Source organism: Fukomys damarensis, unplaced genomic scaffold (genome assembly GCF_012274545.1).
Source record: "Fukomys damarensis isolate Sample0158 unplaced genomic scaffold, DMR_v1.0_HiC HiC_scaffold_18, whole genome shotgun sequence".
Lineage (NCBI taxonomy): Eukaryota > Metazoa > Chordata > Mammalia > Rodentia > Bathyergidae > Fukomys > Fukomys damarensis.
The window spans coordinates 52,068,056-52,074,117 of record NW_022900930.1 but is presented as its reverse complement, the minus strand read 5'-3'; the positions used below and the strand labels follow the sequence as shown (position 1 = coordinate 52,074,117).

The following is a 6,062-nucleotide window of genomic DNA, read 5'->3' as shown; positions in this document are numbered from 1 at the left end:
ATATATATATATCTCCACACACATTTATACATCTACATCACCCAAACACATTTTAACTATTACTTCACTTAAATTTAAATATCTGAAAAACATGCATTGAGAGAAGGGAGTGCAAGCATAGTAGTATGTCAATATTCTGCTGATTTCCTATTTTAGTTGCTCTTGTGAATTAATACTCTGTTTTTCTATCTTTATTCCAACATATATTTCCACATATTTTATCATTACAGTCAAATAATTTTTATGAATTATGTTTCAACTTCATAAACATAACTGAGTACATTTTACATCAGACAATAATTTTTCAAATTTTTCAGGAAAGCATGGAGAATTAGTCTGACTTTATATTGTATCTCATGCTTACATAATTACCTATAAGTGGTCTTTTTGTAAATGAGTATGGAAAACATTTTTTCTGGAATCACTCTCAGAAAACTAGAATTTTCAGCCTGTAGAATTTCCTTTAGAATTTCTTGTAAAGCAAGAGCAAATTAACACGTCTTATTTTCAATTTCTCTAGAAGTCTCTGTATTTTACCTTCATTTTTGAAAGATAACTTTATTGACCATAAAATTCTTTTTTACATTAAGTTTTTTACAACGTTCTGATTTCTATCTCACTGCCTCTGGCTTTCATGACTTCCAAGGAGTAATCAGCTGTCACTCTGAGCTTGGTTGCTGTACCTATTTTTGTCTTCATGTTTTCAGTTTTTGCTTGTCTCAGCACTGGCCGAGGTCCTGGGTTAGAGCTCCTTTATTTGTATAATTGGAACCCACTGAGCTTTTTGAGTGTTCACATGAATTTTTGGTCATATCTGGGAGATTCCCATAAGTTGGGGGCCTAGTCACCTGCCCTGTTTCTCTACTCTACTCCTTCTGGCACTCCTACTGGAAGTGTGTTGATGTGCTTGACGCTTTGTGTATTGCTCACAACTCACATTATTTTCTCTACTGCTCCTTTTTTCTTTTTGTTCCTTGGATTATGAAAATCTCTAAGAATACATTCCCTTCACCATCACCTGCAACCAGAGTGCTTGCCGTTGTTAGTTGTCCACTTCTTTCCTGGGTACTCGACTGAAAACCACCACACAGTGGACCCTGCTCCTGAATAGAGACACTTCCGGCCTGACCCAGTCGTGCTGAGCCTCCTTTTCCCATTATGTACTCCCATATTCAACTCCCTGTAGTCTGTCTCCCTTGTTATCTATCCCATCCAGTTCTTAGGCTTTACTGCCTGTTAATTGCTCTACTTCTTTTGACAGTGCTCTGAGGAATAAATTGGTCTTTAATGTGACCTAATGAAATGTGATCACCTTTGTAAGATTAACGTGGGAGGATATCTTTAGTACTTTTTCTGATTTTAGTGAGCCTCTGCTCAGCTTTTATTTTCCCCAATTCACTTGGGTAAATGCTTGGTCTTGTGGAACAGACCGTCTTGTTTTAATCGCTTTGTACCAGAATGTCTTTGAGTTAGAAATATGCCTTTGGCTTGGACTCCCCAACACTGTTTCAAGTAATATTAATCGCTACAGGAGCTCAGACCTCTATGTGATAGTGGACTGTCCATTCCACAGTCAGAATTTCTGACTCACTCCTCTAGAGTTTGGAGCTAGAACTGGGGCTTTCATCTTTCTGAATGACACTCCATTTTATGACCAAGGCTTTGCAAAAAGAACGGTAATCTTCTGTCTTCTTAGCCGTATTCCAGCCTGGAACCACCACACTACATGCGCACTGCCTCGGGAACAAGCAGAACCCCAGTGCTTGTGATTTGCTGGATGCAAGGTGGATGCTGAAACCTGCAGAGTCCAAGCTGAAGGAAGGAGCCTTCACCATCCGAGCTGCACTCTCGGGAATAAAAGCTATGGGCTGGGAGGGAGGGGCACACTCCAGAGCTCTTCTTGCCACACACCTCCAACTGCCAGCTAGTGTGGCGGTGGGAAGGGGTGAGTTTAAGGTTCAAGTGGCAAATTTCCACGAGGCCACCCACATACAGGGGCACCTCGACTCACGAACTCAGTTTGCTCCAGGATTTTGCGAAAGAGGGCCATATCTGTGTTCGCATGAGGAAGACAGCCAAGGTGGTGTTTGTCACTGCATCCAGATGCAGTTAGCAAACAAAATGTTGCCAAACGTTTCCATGTGTGAACTAAACTGTTCATGCACAAAAGCATTCATGAACCAAGGTACCCTACTGCACCCCTGGAAAAAAGTGCTTTGACTCCAGACACATGTAAGACAAATGGAACGATTGCTGCAAACGTCCATTTCTGTCTCCATAAGCCCTGGAAAATATGGTTGTTTCATGGAAGAGCTCCTCAAGCCCTCTCTTCAGAAACGGAACTCTTCTACAATATTATTTTCTTATTTCAAAAGCCTTAAGTTTTTGAAGTAGTATCAGGTTAGCAACATTAAGTAGAAGAAATAGAGTTCCAACGTAGTCCCATCCCACACACACAGTCAGTCACACAAGCACACAGGTCCCCGCTACCGACACCCTGTCCCCACACAGTCACGCCGGTGTGACCCGGTGCAGTTTCCCTCCCGAGGGTAAGGACGTGTTCTTTCTTCTGTCAAAGCTGCCGAGCTGGCTGCGAGGCCTTGCGTCGCTTCACACTTGGCGCCGTTGGTGGCCTGAACTCCGGTCATCGTTCTCGCAGGTATGTGGTGCAGCTCGTCAGTTATTTGCTTTTGTACATTGAGAAATGTGCGAAGTCATCTTTCCACTCGTGTTAGTGTCCTCAGCACGTCCTCCCCGGTAGGCGTCTGTGTGGGTCTTTTGCTGACATTTATTTTCTTACTCTCTTTGTAAAATTCATTGTATTCTTATTATTGACTCACATTCATCTTTCCTACAACTGAATTCATTTCGGGGAAAAAATAGGGATATCCAACTGAAGATACACACATTGATTTTGAAAAATTTTAGTAAAATTGCACAAGACAAAGCAATTGAAGTGGGACCATTTAGAATTAAAAATCAACATAACCAAAGTGTACCAGGTTAGGTATTTGAAAATATATGCAGAGAATAATATGAATATAACTTTTGCAATAAAAACTCATTTCCCATAATTAACTTTGGAGAGAAATAAATAGAAGTTAGCAGACAAGTCGCTTCTAGTTCATTTGCATAACTAAACATACTTATGTAAGGGACACGAGTCATGTGTATATATAACCTTACATTTTTCTACCAAAACAATATAGGACCTCAGGGGAAAAAAAATGAAAACTCTGCTTAAGCTAAATTAGTGGAAAAAAACTATCACTGTTATAGCGTAACTGAAAAATGTAAAGTCCCTTTTGGATAGCTGGATCAAAAAGCCTAAGCAAAAAATAATCACATTGCCACGTTATCAGACTCTCAGTGCCACTCTTGGGGATTTCTTCAGAAGATAAACATCCAACAATATAAAAATAAATGTATGTAATTTTAAAGTATCTGAAATAACTTAAGCAACATACACAAAATAATGAATGAATAAACTGTGGTATATTGAAACGTCCGTATTGTATACAGAAACAGGTAGAATGTGATGAATAAATAAATGAGGAAGTCTCCTGGGAACTGACAGGGAGTCTTTCCCAGTACCTCTGTGTGTGTGTGTGTGTGTTCACACGCAAGAGGGGCATGTGACCACCTACATATGAGAAAAAAGCAAACAGGAAAATACACATTTCTCATTACCTGCCAAAAAATAAGCAAGTGATCAGTTATAAGTAGAAAGAATGCTTGCCTACTGGGGGCTTGCAGGGAAGAGGTCAGGAGACTAATGGGGACTTTGTAAAAAGAGGGAGTCAGAAACAGTTCCTGTGTAAAATGTTTCAAATGTCTACCTTTAGTACTATGGTAATAATTCTCACACTCAAAAATAAGCAATCAAAATACACGAGGATACTAATTATGTCCAAACTGGAATAACAGGAACAGTAAATGAACAGCCTTGCAAAAGTATTACAGAGCTACAAAGAAAAGCGAAAGAAAAAAATTAAAAATAACCCGAATAACTCGGAAAATATCATTTTGACTGCATGAGACTGAAAACAAAAACATTAACAAAATATTATACTCTAAATGGAAAACTGTTTTTCACAAGTCTATGGATTAGCAAATCTGAAATAAATTTTTGTATTCTGATTTTTAGAAAACAATTAATGGAATACTTTTTACGATGAGAGCCAGGTTTCTCAGTGGGAGAAGGAAGTCAAAATAAGAGGGGTGGGGGATGCGAGAGGAGTCCTTGGGCTTCAGAGGGTGGCCAGGGCTCTGCCCGGGGTGACAAGGCATCCCTCTGCAGCACGCTGGCCACCGGCCCGTCCCACAGGCTCACCGAGCTAGGCCCAGTGCGGGCCGCCTGCCCCGAGGACTGGTGTGTCCAGGTGACCGTGAAACACCTGCACACCCACACCCCGCTGCTGGACAGTGCAAGAGACGATGTCTTAAGAGAAGCTGAAATTTTACACAAAGCCAGCTTCGGTTATTTTCTTCCAATATGGGGCATCTGCATTGAGCCTGAATTTTTAGGAATAGTTACTGAATACGCGCCAAATGGATCACTGAATGAAGTCCTACACAGGAAAACCGAGTATCCTAAGATTGCTTGGTCTTTAAGATTTTGCATCCTGCACGAAATTGCACTTGGTGTAAATTACCTGCACAGCAGTATTCCTCCTCTACGCCATCATGACTTGAAGACTCAAAATACCTCACTGGATAATGAATTCCACGTTATGACTGCAGATTTTGGTTTATCAGAGTTACGCATGTGGGCCTTCTCAGTCATGTGGCTGCGAACCTTCACCAGAGAGAGGGACAAGTATCTCTATGCCACCTGAAAACTATGAGCCTGGACAAAAAACGAGGGCCAGCATGAAGCACGATCTGCAGTTACACGTGGGAAGTGTTACCCAGAAACAGCCTTTTACAGAAGTCACCTGCAGATCGTGTGTGGTGTATCACAGGGACATGGACCTGACACTAATGAAGAGAGTTTGCACTCGATGTGCCTCATCGAGCTCCGATGATCTCACTAACAGAACGTGGGTGGGCAACAAAACACACATGAAAGACCATCTTTCTTAAAATGTTGAATAGATCTTGAACCACTTCGGAGAGCATTTGAAGAGGTAACTGTTCTTGAAGCTGTTATCCAGTGAAAGAAAACAAAGTTACAGAGTACTTCAAGGACTATTCCTTATGTGACAAAAAGAAAACAGAGTCACCGTTGAACATACCTGTAAATCACAGGCCACAGGAGGAGTGATGTGGATCCTCTCAACTTCATAAAAACAGTTCTTCTCCGGGAACTTCTAGGTCCCACTCGGCTCCTCAAAACGAAGAATTTTTTTTTACCTGTGAAACCCAAGACTGCTCTGCTATGAAGCTGCCTCCCTGTCTGGTAAAGCACAGTTGGGACAATGCTGTTGCTGCATTTCAGAGGGTGACACCGTGTGACCACAGCACCACCCCCTGCTCTTTAGCAGTAATTAATCCTCCCTTGGCAAAGGGAAACCCAGCGCACCTGCACCCTGGTGTAGCCCAGCAATGGACCCAGAGCAAGAGAGAAGACGCTGTGAGCCAAATGACTGAACCTGCCTTCACCAATCACTGGATGCCTCTGTCCGGGGACTGTGCACTTATTAGTACCAAACCCACAAGGACCCCAAAAGTCAGGCAATCACTGGGCACCACTGATATCCAAGGAGAAGAGCTTGCCAAAATTATACTACAAACATTGAAAGATAACAGAAGGGCCCTCATCCTTATCCAGAAATACTTGTGACTTCTAGACCACCATCTTTAAATTTAGTGCAAAATAAAAGTTTGTAAGTGCATCTTTTTCAAGGAGAAAGTAAGTTTATGAATAGTTATTTATATCCCTGGGCTTTGATTTTTTATAAAATGCATGATTATTAGAAATGTTACTGAAGTTCTGGGGATAAATATTAGTCTTCTATGACACTGCAGTATTTTTTAAATTAATATAAGTAAAAACTTGCAGTTTGCTACTAAATTTAAAAAAAAATATATGAAGAGAGGGAGTAAAGTTTGTGATGTGC

The 6,062-nt window shown here is 41.1% G+C and overlaps 1 pseudogene; it reads left to right on the top strand.

Moving 5' to 3' along the window:
- LOC117286779 overlaps positions 1 to 5,832 on the top strand; it is an 11,432-nt pseudogene extending 5,600 nt beyond the window's left edge.
- Positions 5,833 to 6,062: the final 230 nt, after the last annotated feature.